General features: G+C 31.8%; 1 protein-coding gene across 3 annotated transcripts in view; it reads right to left on the bottom strand.

The window, feature by feature from the left end:
• The window catches only part of LOC149903833 (uncharacterized), a 196154-nt gene that overhangs the window by 51484 nt on the left and 121334 nt on the right, over window positions 1-23336 (bottom strand). The window contains exon 1 of one of the 3 annotated variants that reach the window (XR_016457362.1): window positions 4361-4493. The exons of the other annotated variants lie outside the window; for them this stretch is intronic. The gene's annotated coding sequence lies outside the window, so the exon portion shown is untranslated. Of the gene's footprint in view, window positions 1-4360; window positions 4494-23336 lie in introns of those variants that run through there. 3 annotated transcript variants of the gene reach the window in all.

A 23336-nucleotide genomic window follows, 5' to 3' on the forward strand; every position in this document is an offset into this window, starting at 1 on the left:
ATCATCAAATATTTTCTGTGGTTTTGCACGAAATAGTAACAAACAGTCAACCTCACAACCTTCGATATCATTTATAACATTGTAAGATTCGTACGATTATCTATCGCTTATCCGTCCGCTACTCCCCTGTCCACCACCATACCCGAAAGCTTGCTTCGTATGCAACCATTTAGATACTGAACAATTTATTGCGCAGTGGCATTTGAGATTTAGACGATGACAATAACGTCACTGTTACTCAGTTACAGCCGTTAAGATAAGAATAATGTTTAAGTTAAAAGCATTCGTGGCATTTCGACAGCTAGTTGTGTTTACTTCTTAAATATTGTAATCTGGATAGTAGATTTGATGTTTCAAGTTAAATGTCGATGGATCAGTTATTTTTCCATTTTACGAAGTATGAAGTAATTTCATGTAAACTAAACTATAATCTGATTTATCAAATTGTCTTGTTATTACAAGCTTATTGTTTTGAAAATATTGTTTACATGAATCGAATGAAAACAAATCTTTTTTGAGTAACTAAAAAGTTTTTGAAGTGTGTGATAGTATTTTTAATAAGTAAATGGAAAACGATTGAACGCTGGGTGCTTATCTTTCTAACATAAACTTTAAATTATACTTACATTATTTTGGTTCTATCTACAAACATTCAGCTATGAATAAGATATAAAGAACTTAAAGCATTTTGATAAAACATATACCCTTTTACGTATATCTTCTAATAACACACTTCTGAAGCTAAATTACACTACATGAACATAAAACTTGATAAAATTTTATATCTTTAACACCTAAACCCGTTCCCGATTGTTCTCTATCCTAATTTGTTCCTCATTACTTTATTTATATAGATACATCCCATAAAAAACTAAAGGTCGCCCCGAGTATCACGAGAAATTCGGTATCGTAAAATTTTACGACCACAATATTATGTAAGAGATAAGTACGAGTTGGCCAGACTGTGAATGGTTCCTGTCAGAATTTAGTAATAAAATCGTATGCAATTTTGACAAAAACGTAGCGTTTTTCATTATCACAATAAGCTTATGTTTGCTGCTATTTACGTAAAAGCACAGGTAAAAGTATACAAAGACCTTTTGTAGTTTATAAAAATCTATTACGCTAGTCAAGATCGAATTGTTATTAGGTACCCAGTCGGTAAGCTTTTGGAGTTATGACTGTAGTCATAATATATTTAAGTGGATAAGCTCGTCTAAAATATTAGGTATATAGTAACTGAAACGTTGTATTTCTTATACGAAGTTTCAGTTGCTATTAACAACAGTTATTATAAACAACATCTGGGCATAGCACGGACCAGCTAACCTAAGAAATTATTGTCAAAAATATGGTTCAACTGAAAATTGTTGTGCTGATATGACTGCGTTTTTACCTCTTAAAACGGAACGCCAAAGTAACTCTTTCTTTCTAAACCAAGCCTGTAATGAATGGGAATCATATTGGTGCCTCCCACAACCAAGATTACAGATAATAGGATTTATTTGGACACGACAATAGTCTCATAAAATTTTAACGTAGGCGCTTATTGCTTTTTACACGATAAACACTTCGTATCTTCAGATATTTATGTAATGACGTTAAACTTTAAATTATCCTATTGTGATATGGTGAAATATTCAGTTTTTTGGTTGGAAGATCATTAATTGTTAAGTCTGAAGACTGAACCACTACGTTCATTCATACATTCCAAAGCAAAATACCTTTCAGAATAAATGTATGTAAAAGCACATCTTGGTGGAATATATGCGGAATTAAGACACAATAATATTACACACATTGCCATAATATATAATGTTGGGTTCGTGAACAGGATCTAGTTTTCCAAATTCCAAAAATAATTTGCAATCTTTTCTATAGCAGTTTCAATGCCAAAGATAATCTGTAAACAATCTGTTCAGTGTTCTATAGTCATTAGTTTCCAATATGAGCTAAGACTGAATGTGATCTAGTTTATAGTGTATTCCTTTACCTAATTTCACTTAATCTTTCTCCAGTTATCTGACCAGGGACTATAAATTATAATAGAGAAGCATTTTAGTAGATACTTGTGAGTTGTGCACTATATTTTATTCGACTAAAGTTTGACTTATGTTAAGCTTTAAGCATAGTTCTAGCAAGCGTTAAATAAAAAATCTAGATACAACATTACTAGATTCAAAATCGTGATTTCGGTTGTTGATGTTCTTGCCGCAAAACATAATATCGAAATAACAAAATCAAGAAAATCAATTAAACGTTCAACAGCATCGCCAAACGTTTTTAATAATTGTGACATGTCCAAAACCAGTAATCTTGATAGGCCAGATTTGCGACGGGCTGTGACACGCCTTCGAATGCCTGTGGGTATTGTCTCGCTGGACCGATAACATTCTTGTCTAACGCTTAAGATCCTTATCAGTTGATATCGAGACCGTGAGGTAATTTGACAAGTTTTGGCCCGTTCAGACGAGTCTGCGATTTACGAGCGGTGTGGTTTTCATGTTTTTGGTTATTTATGAAGTGAAGTGATATGAAGTGATTTTGAAAGGAATGGATATGGCAAGTTATTTGAAGAAAACATGTTTATAAGAGTTTTACGATTCAAGAAATCTGGTTCTAACAAAAGTAGGTGGGTAGTAAGGTAGTTTCTAATAAAAGGAAGCGAAAAAATTACTTGTTTTGAAAACAAAGGTGTTATGTAGCCAGTAGCTCTGACTGCATTTTTCTCATCATGTAACAATAAAATTATAAGGTAGAATTTCTTCTGCGTTTTTCTGTTTGTCTGAAGGCACCCTAACACCAGTGGCGGTCCAGCGACAACGGCGACATTAATGATAGCGCTATCAAAGCACAATGCAATCATTGACGATCGATAAGAAGTGGTGAGAGGCTGTTTTATAGAGTTATTGTGAGCGTAATTGGCCCAGCATTGATTGAGCTGTACTTAAGTGGTATAGTGGTTTTATTGCTTCATTTAATTATCTATACATCTGGGCGATTAGGTTACAAACTGTACACGAAGCAACTTTAATGCAGCAATGATCATGTCTTGTTTTAAAGCAATGCTGTAAAATTAGAAAGACAGATACAATGAAGTCAGAAAAATTCTGCAAGTAAAATTAAACTCGACTTATACCAGCATGAATCGCTATTCAATGAACTGTTTAATTTTATATTGTATAACAATTAAATTCCACTGGTTAGGAAAATAGTTTCAACAAACTCTCGAGTAAGTTGCACTATTCACTGACATCTAATTAGTTAATGACTGTAGGTATTTTTACAAAATACTTCACACAATATTCAGTTACCACAGCTTCCTGTTTCCAGTTAATCCTGATTAAAATGTCTAAGGATTATTGGTTGTTTACACTATACGTATTAAAATATCAATAGCATGAGCGCTTTGGTAACCGGAGTAAAGGATATTGCAACATTGTTGCCTTTATCTTGGCCCAACACCCGCTGGAAATATGATATATTCGGCTTTTGGTCGTTTTCCTACCAGAATATGACATGGTGCACGGCATGCACTTGTAGGATATACAATACCTACTGTAATAAGCGATTTTCTTAGAAAAAATCTTTCGTAAACGGACGCTCGAGCGAAACTCTGAATTCGTAGAGCTTTTTTGGTTGTTTTTATATAAAAATCAACTATATTTTTAGGTATTTTTAGCGTGTTACTATGCGATTTTTTTTGTAAAAGTTTTAATTAGTATTAATGATTACTTAAGTAGAGTCTGGCTTTCGTGTATAAATTATTTTACATAAGTACATTTAAAATATTTGCTTAATATTACAGTCAATATTGGTGCAATATTTTACATAATCATAACTCATAAGCTATCTCTATGAATTTAGGTTTTGATTCTATTATGGACAACAATATTTTTTTTTTGTAACTTTAGACTTCTTACATAATATCAGTCGAATATTTTGGTGATTTTATATAGATTTTAGTAGATATCATAAATCACTTAATACACGTTAACTAAAAAAACATTTTTGTATATAAATAAAACCCGTTATATTTAAATGATGTTCAGCTTTGTCCCGCTACAGATTTTTGCGCGGATAATGTAGAAATTACCTTATCAGATTCGTATGTATTTTTAGAAATACGGAGAAGACAACAGCACATACCGTATCCCAAGATATCTAATAGTTTCATCGTTTTAAGGGTTGCCAATTCAAAATTTCTGTATGAAGATAAAAATATATATTTTTTTGCAAATTTTTCAAAATCTGTCTTGAGTAGGTACTTACTAAGGGAAATATCATATCTTGATGTTGTGACAAAACATCTTGATGTGTGACAAAACATCTAAGTAACAAAATAACACAATCCTCTTACACAATTCTGGCGCGCCATTAAGATGTCACAGTCCAAACTTTCTCTCCAAACTTCTAGCTTCAAATGTCAGTTAGGTAAGTCGACAACCCTAAATTCAGTTAATCTGTAGGGTATGGAACCGGTACGTGAGAACACCGCGTGTACACAACCTGTTGGCACTGTCCACTAAATGCTTTCTCGATATACAAGTTATGAGAGAAACGCGGCCATAGTTACAACTAGGTTTCGACGACTACACAGTATTGACTATAGGTATAGCAAGTATGGCTTCAATCGACTATGTAATGGACAAGGAACACATACTCCAAGTCTAGTTGTTAACTGTTTCATTAATAATTATTTACTGCCTTCAGTACACTACATCATACCACAGACTTTACAGTATATAGGTACTACATAGTACAGTCCGCAATCGGGGTGATTGGATAAATAGTAGTGATGAAAATGGTGTCCCTAACTTCAGTCATATCGTAATTGATCCTCATAGTGCCTGGTTTTAGAAGAAGCTAATTGTTTAAGCAGAAACTTCTTTAGCTTTTAATTAAAAATCTTTATTAGGCAGTGACGACACTATTTGTATCATAGACTAAAGACATCAACACAGACAGACTATCTATTGATTTTGCCGTTTGATAGCTTCGTCTATGTTTGATGAGAAGAATGTTTGATGCGTCTCATTCCAGAACTTTCTACAGCTTTCTAATCTCATTCTTCTAGATGCATACAGGTATACCCGCTACATCCGTTCCCATACACCACACAAATATTATGTTCGTACGTCCGTTGATGCCCGCCTCACAAGGTCGACGCCCCGTCTTCCGGCTCCGTTCGCAAATATCCACAACAAATATTAACTAAGTCGACATTTTCATACATGTTTGCTTATTGCTAATGACTCTTCTACGTGAAATATGTAGAAAAGTTTGAATTGGAAATTAATTTTTTGGGCTAGCCCTGGTTCCAAATCTTTAGCTGTTACCAATGATGGTGGTCCGAACTGTATATGAAGTATCGTATACTGTTAATAGTTATGTAATTAATATGATCTAGTTTGGAAAAATCAAGAAAATTTTGGAAACGTTGCTATAGAATTTGAGATAATATAATAGGTATGTAAAATGTATAATACCTAATAATTAATACACGAATAAATGGTGGGTATAATATAGACTTTTCTCAGTGAAATAGGGTTCAAAATATTATTAAGGTAATAGGTATTACAATATCAGAACTGGAAATATGGCTGGACTATGGCTAATTTATAGTATTTTACCAGATTTTACCGTTTACGTGTGTACTATGAAACTGTGCTACTGAAACGCTAGAAACTTCACAAAATCTATTTAGCAATTAAATAGCAATCAAATACCAGCACAAAAGTGTATATTTGAATTTTAAATGTAATTACGTACTCCATTATACTTAGTATATAAAAAAAAACGTTTCTTCATTTATTATAAGCTTTACGCACACACGTTGTTCATCCTGTTTCATAATAATTTTGCACATTATAATATATTTTTAATTCTTATTCAATTACCACATAATTCATATTACGTAGTCCATCACCACTTTATCATCCATTTCTCCCTCACAACCATTACATATTCCTACACACTCTACATAACAAGCAATGTAATCCAAACAGTGTAAGATTACCACACAAGACGTAGCCAACGCCTCTCCGCAAAATGGATTGCTACATTAAATAATTACATACGAAGCGACCATTAACAATACGCCAACGATTCTATGCATTTAAACTGTTTTTAATTGGCCAGTGTTTATGCATATATTACAATTTATGCTGATAACGGCCATTTGCATGCTGATAGCTTACATAGATTTTCAATTGCTGTAATTACGTTGAATCCGTCATTGTTATTGTGACCGTGGTGAGGTAGCAATTACTAAGAGCTAAAGTCCCTATATAGGGAATAAATCGAATAGCTGGTAACATTGATCAGGCTTCGAGGCTTTTTGAGATATGTTTAAGTTGCATGTTGGTACATAGATATGATGCCTGAATACTTAAGTAAGTAGTAGTAGATGTACCTAATTTTCGTAAATTCAGAATTTGTTTCTTCACTATCATCATGACTACATAGTATAAAACAAAGTCGCTTTCCCTGTCCCTATGTCCCTATGTCCCTTTGTACGCTTAAATCTTTGAAAGTACGCAACGGATTTTGATGCGGTTTTTTTTAATAGATAGAGTGATTCAAGAGGAAGGTTTATATGTATAATAACATCCATTAAATAGTGGAGAAGTACTGTTATTTTTGAGGTTTCTAATGTGATGTCGTAAAAAATTACATTTTTTCCGCTTACATTGCAAACGCAGGCTGAACCCTACGAGTTTTATCAAAATAATGTACTAAGTATTATGCATATTGAAAAGGTCTACAGAAAAGTCCGCGATGGTATATGTCTATCTCTTATGGATAACCCACAATAACTTTTTTTTGTCATTTAATTTTTACGACAAATAATGGCTAATTTTCGATGCGATTTTAACCAATACAGCATTAATCCTTAACCAATTAAATACCTTCAATACATTGTTCATTTAATAAAGATCTATATGGCCCTTTACACCGTATGATTTAAGTGAATATTTTCGAAGATATTACAGATTTAAAAATTGCGGGACGTAGCGTTTGCGGCGGTACAGGCCGTTCGCCCGGCTATCTATTTTATAGCCGTGCGAAGCCGGAGCGGGCCGCTATGTTTTTTATATAGTAACGTTCACAGTTTTTCTGTAGTGTATTTAGTATCAGCATTGCACCCGTGCGAAGCCGGGGCGGGTCGCTAGTATATTATAAAGCGGTTTTTTCATACTGAATAATATGAATGAAGCGCTAAATGAATATTTATCTACTTATATAAATATCATAAAAGTCTCAAATCAATTAGGTAGTTAGGTACGCATATTCTACATAAATGAAAATATAACTTAATACGAATGTATAATATAAATATACAAATAAATACGGAAATCACAAAGTATACATTATCGCCCTTTCACGACTTTTTATTTGTCAGTCACGTAATGCAATAAAATACAAAACGAGGGGTTTCTTTAAAAATTCCAAAAATATTTAAAAAGTGGTAATAAAATAATATAATTTATATGGATGCATTTAAAGTGTTTGTAATTCAAGAGAGGTGTCGAGGAAAATCGATTTAAAATATATAAATGGTGCTTTCGAAATTGTCGTTTCGTCTCGTGTCACGATATTTCTTAAAATTACTTTTATTATTTTGTCTACAGATATTTCAATATATATTTTAAATATTTACGGTGAGATAATAACATTTTTTTATTTATAGAAACATCGGATCGGGGATTGCAATTTAATGTTTAAAACATCACCATACTGCTTGAACGGCGAAGGAAAACACCGTGAAGGAAACCTGCAGTGCCTGCATGTCGAAAAATCAAAAGTTTGACGACATGACGTGACGTCTGCCAAGTTGCCAAACGCACATATCCAGCGTGGTGCATCATGGCCCAATTCCTTACGGGAGGCCCTTGTCCCAGCAATGGGAAAATAATGGACTGATTATTATGAATTATTATTTCTTTTTATTCATCTATTCAGGCATTTGACTGTGAAACATGGAGGATATGTTATCTCGTTGAACATAAATAAATGAAAAATATTCACACACACAGCTTTTGCTCTACAGGTTTATGTGACGGTAATTATACAAATTAATTATCGCTATATTATTGTAATTGTAATTGCAAATAACGATTGCAAGGAACAATAACTTCAAATAATGATAACAGCAAAGGAAAATTTCACTTCCACAATGTATAAATAAATTAACTTCTTATAGTCAAAGATAATTACAAAGTTAACTTGTAAATCACATTCATACACTTTTGTATCCCACTACAAATCATCAGAATTCCACTTAGTTTACTATACTTTCATCTTTGTCTACTATCCTCATTTTCATACGAGTAAAAGAGAAAGACATCTGACCGCGCGACCGTAGTTTATAATTTTAATATTTACAACATGAATATGTCAAAACGCGGTCTAAAGTAATGGACGGAGGTAGGTTTACATTTAATTAATGTAATTTCTTTTATAATTTATGTCTGTATTAAAAATTAATGTTCTGTAAGCACGTTTATGACATAACGGAGTGTATATTATATGCGAATGTTATATTTATTTAAGTGTAAAAATATGTTATGCTCTTTTATGACAACTCAATTTAATTAATGTGCCTATATTGATTAATGGAAATTGATCTTGTAGTCGCGTGTAACTCAGAAATTAAAATACAATCGAAATTTAATGATTTATATGTGTATATTTTTAATTTATTCAATTAAAATTCTGAAGGCTTGTGTTAAATTTAATTTGTATTAAAAGTTTTAAGGCAGGAGTTAAATATACCTACTAGGTACATAGCAGGCTGTATGTAGGACGTAGGTACGTAGATTTAACACATACAATTCAATTACATCAAAAGGTATATGAAAAAAGAGTTAATCCAACAATATTCAATGTAATCCAACTGAAATATTTCTAACAAAACCATGTAGTTTTCCATTCTCACCTTTTTCGCTAATAAATTTCGTACTTAATTCAAAGTCAAATATTAATTACTGACACTAACTTGCTATCCTAGATTGAAAATCTAGCCTCGTATACCGGGCATAAGTAGTAGAAGGAACTAGTGTCTTCAAGCATTCCGATTATAAATTGAAACCATACCGTATTCAAAATTTTAGAAATCAAGTTTGTCCATGAAACGGACCCTTAGAGAACCCTAACATCGATTTTTATAATTGCCCAAATATTTCCGATAATCATCAAATATTTATTAATCACGTGGAACATAATACCGATTCCCCATTCATCCGGAACGAGAAGAATGAGTCAGAATTAATCGATTTCTGATTGTAGGAATCGATAAATTAATCCATCGAGACATCGATTTCGATTCTGTTTGTTCGATTAGATTTTCTACGGTTAATAGTACAGTGGAATTTTCGGGTTCGATTTCATATCCCATTGTTTGAGTCATTTCTTTGTAATTTGTGATGAGTATTTGAGTATTATTGTTTTCTTTTTATCTTCGTATAAGCAATTATGAGAAGGTTATGAATCTAACGGAACTCCAAATGGAAAATATGATCTGAATATAGCCTACTTTTATAATAATATCTTAAGACTTTCTTTTTTGAATGAAATTTCTTTAGGCGCGTTGAGAGTAAATTTCTTTGAATCTTGCCAAAGAAGTTTCACTTCTGACACGTGTGTTCGACACGCACGCTTTTTTATAATTATTATAAATTAAAAAAGTATTTCGATAAAATACGATTTCTGTAATCATTTTCCATCAGTTTGTTCATTACAAATCCATTTCAAATATAGTTAGATAAAATAAAAAAAAATCACCACGGACAGATCCGGGCGAGTAAGTAGTATACGAATATTGAAACACTTAACATTTCCCAGCATTTCATATTCTACGTTAAAAATTTCAAACGTTCAATTCTCAAAGACTTGAAGGGCCCTTGGCTTAAGATGTATGAAGTCGAGCTGTTTCCAAATGGTTTATAAACGTATATGGAATACATATTTCAAATTTCATATTTTAATATTTGTTATTTTTCATCAATAAGTAATTTTAAATTTAGTTAAAATAAAGTCGAAAAACTGTTATTAAAGTTAGCTGAAAATTTTCAGTTTTAGACGTTATTTCTACTCATGTTGCCTACTTTATTTATTTACTAGATTTCCGCCCGCGGCTTCGCCCGCGTTTTCAAAGGAAAACCCGCATAGTTCCCGTTCCCGTGGGATTTCCGGGATAAAACCTATCCTATGTGTTAATCCAAGTTACCCTCTATATGTGTGCTAAATTTCATTGTAATCGGTGCAGTAGTTTTTACGTGAAAGAGTAATAAACATCCATACATCCATACAAACTTTCGCCTTTTTAATAGTATTAAGAAAGATTAAGATAAGATAAGATAAGATTTTCTATGGTATGTAATCATCATTCATTCGTAATTTGTAATAATCGAATCTGATATACATTTTTTAACAGCTAATGAAAAAAGAAGAATGACCCACACGCATTTCTATACCCATTGACTACACATCCGATATTAACTGAAAGAAAGATTGATTCTTTAACAGTTATTTAAACGACAAAATTATCTTTTAATTGGTATACATTTTGTATATGAATGTTATTTAACCTTCTAGATAATTATTCTAATCACATCCGAATTAATTGACGTTCTTTAAATTAATACAGTTTCACTAAAATGCAAACATCAGAAAACTTATATGGTTAACAGTATCTTATACTATTAAACATTTGTAACTACAATATTGGAAATAATCGATTATATAAATCGATTTTAATTAGACCAACCCATAAAAATAAATGATATTAGATTAGAATATTAATTATGCTATATAATGGCGTATACAAATGACTATAGATAACATAGGAACGCTTAATTACATGAAACAGGATAATATTTGTCAATACAACTTTTATCTAGAATTCTAGAACATTCGTTTTAATTGCCCAAGATTAACTGAATATGAAATGATACAAAATTGATTATAATATTACTTATGAAACCAATGACGACAAGGCAGAAAACGTTTTGTACCTACGATTTGCTTGCTTACGAATTTCTATAAAGTGTGTACACATGTGTATACATAGTATCAAATAGTACCCAAGAATCTTTTAACACATATTTAACGCTTCTTCCGTTTCATGACTTTTTTTAAATTCACGTTTCTGCTTTTGTTTTAAAACAAAATTAATTAATTTAGGGATTAATTATAATGTTTGACTCGCGTTTAGCCCAAACGATTTAATTTAAAATACTACTAATACTACCTATCTGAATTAGTATTCTATAAAAAGTTATCCCAGTAGGTTTTGATATGTAATCGAATATGACCTATGAAATCTATGAACATTTCTGTTAGGTATGGTGACAGACTGACAGCATCCTAATTTTAAATGTATTTTATCACCTTTAAAGTAGATACAATAATTTATGTAAAGAAATAATTAAAACAAATGCTAGTTTAAAATATGCTATTAAAATTAACCTATGGATCAACCCGTGATTCAACCCTAGACACCACAAGTCTATAATATGCAGACGAATTACATTGGATAAACCACAACCTCAGTACAGAGAACAAATGAAGATTAGCTGAACATTATCATAATGTGTCCATCACTATTCTGTGTTTGCAACTAGACACATATTAACATGCTGATTGCAACGCCATCCTATATTAGGAATACTATTCGTTATAAACACACAGACATGTCGTTCCGCTAAAACATTTTACATGTAAATGTGTAAATCTTAATAAATTTGCTCGACTGTCGATTTTAAAACTACTTACGTGTTTTCAATTATTATTCGCTTCTACGTCGACTTAGAATTTTTGAGCATAACAAAAAAGGTTGTGTCGTGTCCGATATATTTTTTTTTGTAGATAGAATCATGTATGCACCTACTAGCATGTTAATTTTTAGTATATAATTAGGATTATTGTTTATACCTATGTTATTGATTTGCCCGTAAATCGAATAATAACCACACCTTTTAAAAATAACCTATAGGTACATATTTTCACATCACAAGTGGTAAAGTTTACTGGATGAAAAGCATTATTTTTGAGACAGAAAATTGAATACCAATACCATGTTAGCAATATTTGAAACATCTCGTAAAAATAGCTAAGTTCAAAATCCAAACACGCATGGGTCAAGCCATTGATTCTAACCGTAAAAGCGATTAGTATAAAACAAAAATAACATTTAATTTAAATTCAAAGTCGATCTCCATAACCGCTAAACAGTTATTCCACTTATAAGCGATTACAATAAATACAACGGAATAGACGTGTGTTTAAGTATTACCGGTTAGACTGGTCGAACAGCCCTTAGCTCTATGCGTTGATTAGCCCTGATTATGACTACCGTGTGTTTCAACTTTTCCTTGTATTTCTTAATTACTCTCTAAAGTATATGGGGTATTGAGTTTAGAAGGTATAGAAGTATCCAGTTAGAAATATTGTGTTTGCTTTAATAGTAGATGCATCATAATTTTTAAGTTAAGATCACTTGAAACTTTTCTTTCGTCTTCTGGAAACTCTTTTTCCTTCTTCCAGCGTCTTTGTTCGATTTGCAAATATCCTCTGTTCTTTTACAGAATATACTTACTCGTAGTTACTCCATAAGAATCAAAGATCCCCAGATTCAGGTGAACATAGACAACCTCTTTCCTGGTTTCCCGAAAATTATTGTCTCAGCCTTCTGGCTCACAGCAGTCTGTGTCTAACAGATTAAAATAGAACTGATAGGATCTCACACGTGGAGTCATCTAAAAGTGATCAAGTAATAAAGACATTATATTCAAGAGTGGTAGCAAGATTGACAGTTCCTATCGGTAGGCGTCGCGTCGCTGCCATTGTATGCAAATGCATCTGTGATACGCATTCGATTCTATGGTTAGGGTTGTGTTATAGTTTGGGGAAATAGTACATGAATACTTTTTAATGTCTTTATGTTATTTTTCCAAATGTTTGGAGCTCTACAGTTTTAGATGCGGCCAGTGTTATTTGACTGGATGGAGTTAGAAATGTGTGAAAACTAACTTAAAATCTGTTTTAAAAGTTATTAATTTCTAATTATAAAATATTTGTTTAAAGCTTCGTGGTAATTAAAATATGGTTGTAAAAGCATACACCAGCATAAAATGTAGATATAAAGGGGAAAAGTGGTATCAATTATACGTAAATTAGGTGCTGAAATGAGTACCTAGCTACTAGCTAGTAAAAATCAAAATTAGTGCAATACTTTGACTTCAAAGAAGCATACATTTTATTCAGATTTGCCAGCCTTAAAATGGGCTACTTGTTAAAAATTATTAGATATTTTATTAAATTTATCGTAATAAAATAAAATCTGGTAAAACGAAATTGCATCAACCCTAAGCCAGAATTTTTATGGTAGCCCTCCGTATTGGCAATTGAGGAACTGTCCGTCTATCCATCATTCGTGATATCACTCTAAAAGGTTAATCGTTTTAGGAGATTCGCTATACATAGTAATCATTTAGGAATATAAAATATCTAAATTTAAAATCGTTACATAATTCACACTAAAAATTTTTAATATCTGAATTTGTATATATTATTATGACCATAGCAACTTTTGATTCATTTAAAAGTTGCATTTAGAAGATTATTTGTATCTGTATTTGGAAAACGAGTTAATCATTGTCTTTAAATTATAATACACATAATTTCAGTGCATTTACAAGGAAACTTATTACTTCGATAATTTCCCGCTTCGTTTTCCAGTTAAGAAAGAAAGGCGTTATGCAACAATAGAGGGTTCAACCGCAAGTGCATTCTCGACTAGGAAGAGCAGAGCTATTAACTATTTAGTGCATATTTTACTGCCAACATTTACGTAAATGTTAGTTTCGAGATACACTGTTGGGACGTTCATGGAACTAGTATCGAATGCTCCAGGTCCAAATGAGGAATAACAAGCCGATAACTGTTAGAATATGCATGTTGTTTCCTATTTGTTTATCTAGTAATCTAATTATTGGTCTTTTACTTGCATTAATTTTAAGTTGAATGAATTAATCTTTAATATTTTTCATGACTTTCTTAACAACTGCTTATAGATGTTAAGGTCCTTACTCCTTAAAAATCTAAAATTGTCACATTGAGAATGAAGTAGACATCGTTAATAAGCAAAATGGACTTCCTTATCACATAATATGTTTGGTAAACAAAACTTCGCACATTAGATCCAAGATAAAGTCAAATAAAACATCATAAGAAAATCAAGGACCAAAAAAACTATAGGGTACTTCACATGGTTATGAAGAAAGATAAAATATAGGAATATATAGGAATTATATCCTCTCAAACATAAATCACATAAACAAATTCGTATCAGAGACATAAAAACAGACAATGAGGAAAAATTACCTACTATACCGTTCTACATAGCAAGAAACGATACCCCAAATAATGATTCTATAACAAATACATCCGTATGTCACTCATACCTGAAACAAAGTAACCACTTACGCAAAACCCCTCTGCAAGAACGTTTCACCGTAATTCAGGGGTCACATTAAGTTGGTCATTATGATATAAATTGCGCAAAAGTGAGCGACCACGAAGTCGTTTGCGGTTTTCTTACTGATGGGAAATTTTATTTTACACCTGAATATGGGAATGTGAGAGTATCGTTTATTTCCTTGAATTTCAAATATGTTGTTAAACATGACTGCAAAGGGAATAGAATATGTTAATTACAAATATCTAAGTGAGGTAGAGGATAATGACAAAACAAGAGGCAACCTTTAAACCTTTAAATTTAAAAAATGTATTTACATTTATTATTTTGAATGCTGTGGTTCATGGTGATTGGTGAGCAACTCGCACAGCGCACTAGAATCTGGAGACAATTAGACAATAATTTATTATTTTAGCAAGGCATTTTTTTTATCATTTTTATCTTTCAATAAAGTCGTATTTGAATTTTTTGCAATAAACATTTATTAATGTATCTTTGAATCTCAGAATTGGTCTATAAAGGGATAATAAGATCCAAGTTGAAAATCCTTATGATTATCTAATCTCCCTACTACATGAAAATATACTCAAGTGCTACACTCTTGTCTCTTGTTATTCAGTATTCAAAACCAATAACTACAAAGACAGCTTCAAAAAAATTGTAAAACAAATTTTCTTCTTTCAGATAAAGTTGGCAACCCTATCTTAAGAGACAACCCTTGCACACCCAATTAATATTTAAACAGAGTTGGCACTTAAATCGCTAATTACAGTAGAGGACACGACTCGTGATAACGTTTAAATGAATAGTATTTCGTATTTCTTTCGAAGGCACTAAGTGCATAAAAACAGTGAGATAAATTGCATTGAAAGTTCACCTTGATATTAGTATCTAGGCAATGCATTCATTTGCATTGATTGAGTTTATAGCGGCATGATCAGACTTCAATTAAGGTGGTTTATACACATTGGAATTATAGAAACGTGGTCATTTGAGAAAATATTATGGACGGAAATAAACAAGGAAATTTTCATTAATTATTCAATTTGTTTTTGACAATTTATTTTTTTGTACTGTGACAAAGTGGCCCATTGTTCAACGGATCTTTCCATGTTTTAACATTATGGCAATTATTTATTATTACTGATATTATGTATATCATAGCAATCTATATAGATGTGAACGAACTACAAATTGTTGTAGTTTGTTTTTAAAAACTATATGATCCTATCTATCTATCCAGTGGCCTGCCGCCGCATTTGTCTCCTTTTTTCGTTAATACTGAAAAACCTTTAAGTCATATTATGCCATGCATGATGTCAATCTTCTCAATCGCTAAATTAAGATACATTATATCAAATAACAATGTCACTAACCATGTCTTAACGAATGCATAACAAAAACACTCAGAAAACACGAAGTTACTCCACAAATTAGAAAACGAAATAAATTTACTGGAAACGTAAGTAATATTCCAACGTAACCAATATTCAAATACAAGTCACTTCAACCTTATGCACATACATTTAGAGTTTAATTTATCCTAGCTACACGCAAAGAGCTAAAAGGCTAGGCTCATACGCATTAGAATAATTGCAATGGGCTAGTCCCATGGCGCGGTTATTAAAAAAACATTAGAGTGTGTCAAATTAATTAGTTTAGAGAAATGCGAGAGATCGTGCGGTCGGGTCTCGAATAGTACTTGAATGCGAAATGAATTCAAAGTAGTCGTGTTTGTCACCTGTGACAAATACATATTAGGTGTAAAGTCACTGTTATATATCACAACATCACTGTGATTCAATTGCCTAGTGATTACACTGTTCCTGAGTGGTGATTTTGAAAGCTCAATTATATTGTAAAGAATGATTAATAAATTTATTTTGATCAGAACAAATCTAGAAAAATTCAATGGCTCTTGTAAGACCAGAGAGATTATTAATATCTATACGAATTTAATTTATGGATTTCTTAGAGATAATTTCGTAATTTAGAACTGCAAATAAAACGTGAATAAGACAAAAAAAAATAGATTTGTCAAAACATCATAAAATTATCTTAATATCCTTAAAATTATTGGAAAATTAAACACCCTACATAAAACTACTCAAGCATAAGCCCTAAATGAATAAAGAGTAGTTCAAAAGTGATGTTCCCAGCCAAATAGCTATTTTCACAGCTAAATCACTGTCGAGTTATCTTCCCAGCTCTAGCTAAATTCTAATGGTTCTACCGAATTGTTCATATTCACGTGTTTAGTGCATAGTGTTTAAAAGCTAATTAATTTTGTTTAGTTTCTAGTGAACGAGTGTAAATTCGTTTAATGTTATATTGTAAGCGCAAATATTATGCTCTTTACATGCAGTTTATGGATAATGTTTTAATCCAAATGCCAAGTGGATAGTGATTCATCTAAATGACTAATATATTTTAATTAATATGCAATTTATGGATAGGTTACGATCTATCGATTGTAGTGGAGGAATATGGGTAAGTCTTTAATAATTCTAGGTACAAACCAAGATTCAAGGCGCAATCGTAACGGCTTAATCGTCAGAATTTTATGTTTTTATTCCGTCATTCTTTATACTTTTTATTGAACAGCTATTTGTTGTTCTATCCATTTTGCACAATTTCCTATTTTATGTTTATGTTATTTTTATATTATTGATGTCATATAATAATTCATTCATTCAGCCTACGTGCTGTGGCCTGTGTAGTACAATTTATAAAAATAATATTTTCATTCACAAGCGCTTTCTCTCATGAATAAGTTTAATAAAGTGACATAAATAGAAAAATTGCATCTAATTTAATTATGACCAAGTTTGTAATGACTTCTGTTAAAATGTCTTTTCACGACCTCCTTTCGGGAGACATCTTTAGAAATATTTTCGTCATCTATACAAATAAAAAAATATGTAGGTATATCAAGAATGATTATTTTAATGCAACAACCACTAAGTCCTTTATACTATAATTATTATTAATACAAGGAGGTTATAATTAAAAACTCGTTCCCGCCATGTGCCGTTGACATGTCACAGATAAAATATTGTTGGCGGTAAAATAAATCGTGCGGTTTATTTACAACACGGAACTAATTGTTATTGCATTTTATTGCATGAACTTTTACATGTCTCCCAGGTTACGTAAATTCTGCATTTTTTTATTTAGCATATTTAATTATGGCGGGTAATTACTATTATTCTAGTTTGAACTTTGGTAACCTTTCTCAATACTTAGATATTATCTGCAAATCTGTGTTTAGTTAAATGATAGATAATAAAAATAACATAGATAATACCCTAATTACGAAAAATATATTTTAATAATCACAATTTTAACAAGATCTTTCTTACATTAAATTTGACTTGTCTTTCAAGAAAATACTAGGTTATACATATTTTAGGTTAGGTAGGTAAATATTAAGAGCCATGGACGTATAAAAAAAGACGGACGCCGTATTACGAACAAACAACGTGAAGCCACCATAGTAAGCTAGCGATCGCGTAAAGACAATAAACACGCACCCACTCTCACCATAGTAAGCTAGTCGGCCGCCATTACGTCGTGAACTACCGACTGATTAACTGCGTCACTGTTTCACAAAAAATATTTAAAATGCCGTCTTGCGTGGTTAAATGGTGTCGCAACAGTACAATTTTAAATAACAAAACACAAGGGATTACATTCCACAGGGAAGCAAGTTATTTCTTTTATGTTTTAATGACAAAATTATTACGGCAAAATTTATAGAAAAAAATACAGCCGCCATTGTCATCAACACAGCTGTTGCCATGGCAACATGGCACACACACATGGATGTTTCGCCGCCATTACTAGGCTTCACTCAATGTTTAGGCGATATACCGTCCGTCTTTTTTTATACGTCCATGTTAAGAGCTTATTTTAATATTCACACATAAATAGTTGATTGTATTTCTAAATTGAATAGCTTTAAGGAACTTTAATATCCTGCCAATCTGGTCAAGAAAAGGCAAATAATTGTACTTCATTACCACATCAAATATCCATAATCTCACACAGTGAAGCAGCATGACGTGCATTTCATGAATAATTAGAACCAAACAAACACTATTTTGCAGTGTCATTCGTATGAGCTATTACAAGCATTTAATATTTATTCATTTAATAGCTTTACACATTTTGAAAACCTAATAAAGAACAGTATTAAAATAACATTTTTTAAAATAATTGATGTATCCTTGCCACATTTCGCAAATAAGTCCGTTGATGAAGATATACATAGTTATATCAATTTCGATGTCTACAGATACATAAAAATTAACACACACGTGCATACACACACACACGCACACAAAACACGGAAACATGGGCACACCCCGGACACTCCATACAAAATGATCGTTTTGACAGTCACACTGTAGAGACTGCAAATGTGTGTGTTAACGCTTTATGGTTGGCACATTTGTGACTAGCGTAAAAAAAAATTCGCGTTTTTCTGATGAAATACATCCGTAAACAGCACAATATCTAACCATTTTCTACGAAAAACGATAATCACAAATCCAAAATAATAAAATTACTTTAAGTCAATTTGATTAATGTTGTCAATCTTCGTTGCGTATCGTCCTTGCAGAAAAATATGGCCCATTTTATGTCTGATCGCGCGGGGGTGAGGTAAGTTTAATTTTGGCGGGAGGCGGAGAGTGTCCGTTCTGTAGCGTTTAGCTACTATTAAGTATTCTGTGACATGGGCATAAAGACAAAGAGCATAGACAACAAAAAATAGCCACCTCAGATTTAGACGTCAATTAATCACAGAAAAATTGCATGCATAGCAACATTGTGTACTCGCATAAAGGAGTAAATTGATAAGGAGGTAAACACGAAACTGTCGTCGTGTGGGTGTGGTATGATTAATTGCCCTCGATACAAAGGGTACCTTGAATTTTGTATATATAGTTACATCAAGTATTATACCAATAGTTATGCCTAATATCTAATGATTCTCTTTATCTTTAAAAGTTTTCGTTCGTTGTTTTTTGTCTTTAAATTATTTTGATTCGATGATTATGTGATGCTTACGATAGTAGTGAATCTGGAGAAATTACTTAAAGATTGTCAGGTCTTCTGCCTTTAGTGTTAATTTTATTTAAAACATGAATAAATAGACCATTGAAGAACGTATCTAAAGAATCTTTACTTAAGTTTCATACATCAGTTGTCCATTACCAGCTTAGATCATTATAAGATTACCAGGCACATCATGTGTAGGTAAAAAATATTCGTTTACAAAGGTAACCCTTAAGCTAGTTAAATTGTAATGAAAAATAAGGTACACACTGCATAAATGTATTTCATTTATTTAACGTCAATATTTTTCTATACCACGACCTCAATTTATATGAATACTTCTTTGTAACAAGCCCCATGCCGTGACATTAGTCCACATAAGGTTTCCAGTTACCGCATGCAATACTTTCATGCAAATATAAGCAAACAAAATTATAATAATATCAGATATCTTAAATCATTCGATATAAATGAGGCAAGATCGAGTCGATATCGAATCGACTAAGACATAAAATGGAAGCCGGTTCCATAATAGATCGATTCAGAATCGATTCTCTGATCGACATTCCCTTATCGGGAAGTGAGATGCAGATCAGCCGCTCTTTACTCAAATATGGCTGTAATGTCTCGTAGTCACGGAAATTGACCGTATCTGACCAATTTGTAGGTTGTTGGGGCTAATAGTTGTTTATGCATTTATTCTGAGTCTTTCGTTCAATAGTAAGAACGAATGCAAATGATTTTGAGTAGTATTGTTAAATTTATTGTCCTTACCTTTGTAGCCTTGATTTGTGTTTATGCCTTTATTTCTCAAATTTAAAACTGTGGCCAGCTAACGGTTTGTGTATTATAGTATGAAAAGGCGTACAATTGAAGTTGGTTTTTCCATTGAGAATTAACCAGCAAACAAAGGTGGAAATGTCTGCTTTTTCGTGTTTTTTTTTATGATACCTTGAATTTAACAAGCATATCAAAGATGTGCTTAAGGGAATTTCTCGATAAATAATGCAAATACATATTCGTTTCATAAAAATATTAAAGAATTTACACGATATGGATGGACGAATCGCACAGCCAGCGCACTGTCCCTCTAGAATTTTGGTCATGCGCATGGCCTTTGAGGTTAATTTCCCATCCAAACCAATGAGCAACCTCACGACAATTCCCAAAAAACGTTGCCTCATAATTACCATATTCGTTGCTCACTAAAAATGCGTTCAAAATTATGCGTCTCATTAAGATTTAATCATTCCAACTTCCCTCAACTAAGGAAACGTCGCTTAAAGGGTGACAGGAATTTTTTCGTCGCAAAACGAAATTTTTAAATTAACCAACCTGTATTACGGCCCGTAATTGGTAATTATTTAATAACAGAGTAACGGAATAAGTTCTGCGGTATGTTCAATGTGAAACTTTTAACCGTACTTCGAATAATTATTTCCCTGTAAGAAAATAGTTACCAACTAACTGCAAAGTTGAAGTTATAGAAATATAGTAGTATGTAAATTTTATTCAAAACTTCACCTTCTATCTTTATGTTTAGGAAATGCAAATAGATTACAACTATGATTTTATATCCCTTCTTTACATAAACACGAGGTATTATTGAATCCGTGACAATCATTATAATATTATTTTATAACTTTTGCGACCTTTGACTTGTTTACTTAATGTAAGCTTAATGCCATTCTTATTATGTCCTATTTTATGTTTATAGTAATTTCAATAATAGGTAGGTACATTCTTGCGTTTACAATTAAAATAATATGCAAAATATTTAATTTTTAAAAACCTTACTAGCCAATTTGAATTGTTACTCGTTTCTTTTCACCTACGTTTTTTTTAAGCTTACTTACATTTCATCTTCATTGGTACAATTTTTCAACACCCTCTAGCAATATTGCTAACCCACTAGAATCTTTAGGATAAAAAAGCTTCAACCTATTCAAAAGGATCAAAATGTTTTTTTCTCGTTTCATTCAATAAAAAATATTATCTATCTAATCTAATAAAAAATATCGCTATCCACAATCTTCCCAAGCCGGTGTTGACCAACAGCAGAGCTTAAAGCTCGATCACCTTTGATAACGGGCTAGTAACCATTCAAACAGTAAACACAATCCAATCGCGCTTATTAATAATCACCTGCTTAAACTATCTGCAAAATAACATCAAAATTGCTGATTTAAATAAGAAACAATGTTAATAAAGCTTACCCTGTACAAACGTTTAAATTACTAAGATATAATCGCTCAAAATCGCGTGTACACCAAGTTGGTTCAAATTCTGTAATATCTGAATGTCCCTTAGTAAAAGTTTGATAAGACATTTAATTCAATAAGCATGAAAAATCGTGACTTCACAATTAGAGTGGTATTAAACGCTAAAACAATTTCGATATACTGACGTGTAATTATGAGTTAAATGTTAGCTTTGCAACTTTGTTGACGATGCTCCTATTTTACTATCTCAAATGCATACTGAAATATACCTTAACACTTAAGTTTAAAGAACAAAATGCAGTAAATATGCTGTCTAGGCGTAATCTCATTGCGTATACGATATACAGCGTGTTGTAAATGTAGGTTCAAGAGAATAATGTTAAAAATGAAATATAATTACAGGTGTTGATAAAGGGCGGTCATTAGGTATGATATTTTAAATTCTGTTAACATGGACTAAGTACAATTTTTAATTTATAGTTCACATTTGCAATTCAAACATTGTGTGGCACTAGTTTTCATTTACATGCTTTTTAAAGAAGTTGACAGGTGAATTAGGTCAGTTATTTTGTATTCATATGTGATGTTGGCGATCATCATTTTATAGACGGTTATGGACTTAATACTGTAATTATTTGCTTAATATGAAATTACGAATATTAACATGTGGTTAGTACTAATAAGTCGGATTGTCATGTTTTTGTTAAAATGATTAATGTATAAATTGTATCTAACGTTTATGTATAATTTTTGCAGATTTCTAAATCCTGAAATCCTGGCTGCATCATGGATGGGAGGCTGAATCTGATTAAACAATACATACTTAAAATATAAACTTATTTGCGCTCATATATATTTTTCAATTGTCGGTCTCTTTACAACGCAATAAATAGCAACTTCATACCCAACTATGTCCAATATCACCATATAAGTATACGAGAGAATTCCGTTGTTTTTACCAATAATTTATTGTGTGAACAAAATCGAGGGAACAATTAAATAAATCATATCAAGATATAACGGAGGCAATTATCAGTTGAGTTATGATCTGCTATGTGCTATGTCGTTTTTTGATTGAATAAGTTAAAATGGTGAAACCGGTAGTTATGATTTTTTGTATTTAAACACACATTAATATCCGTAACAATGACTCATAATGGTATCATAGATGATTGCAAATGCAATAAAAAGCGCTTTCATATTAAAGTTTATAGCTCATGAGTGATGAGATTTATTCATTATTATATACTTGATATCTAACTACCTTGGAGCGTGGTCTTTCATGGTCGTAAAAACTCACTTATATATCGTTTTGGTGTATGGGATGGATGCAATTATTAACACGTGTTTTACCAATCGATTATCTTTAAGGACAAGTTATCTGTACCTAGTCAAACTGAGCTTAATTATTAATTTTCATAAAGAATCAAACCAAGGACTTCTCAAACAATTACCGACTGCAAAGATGCAGCGAAATATTTGGCCCTTTTAAAGTGACCAACTTATAGGTATTTCGTCATATTTTATTAAATTAACCATATTGACCTTTTCACAAACATTAATCTTATATA

Source organism: Colias eurytheme, chromosome 12, assembly GCF_061535395.1.
Source record: "Colias eurytheme isolate Ceu_HAF_F1 chromosome 12, ilColEury1 Martin Lab GWU primary, whole genome shotgun sequence".
NCBI lineage: Eukaryota > Metazoa > Arthropoda > Insecta > Lepidoptera > Pieridae > Colias > Colias eurytheme.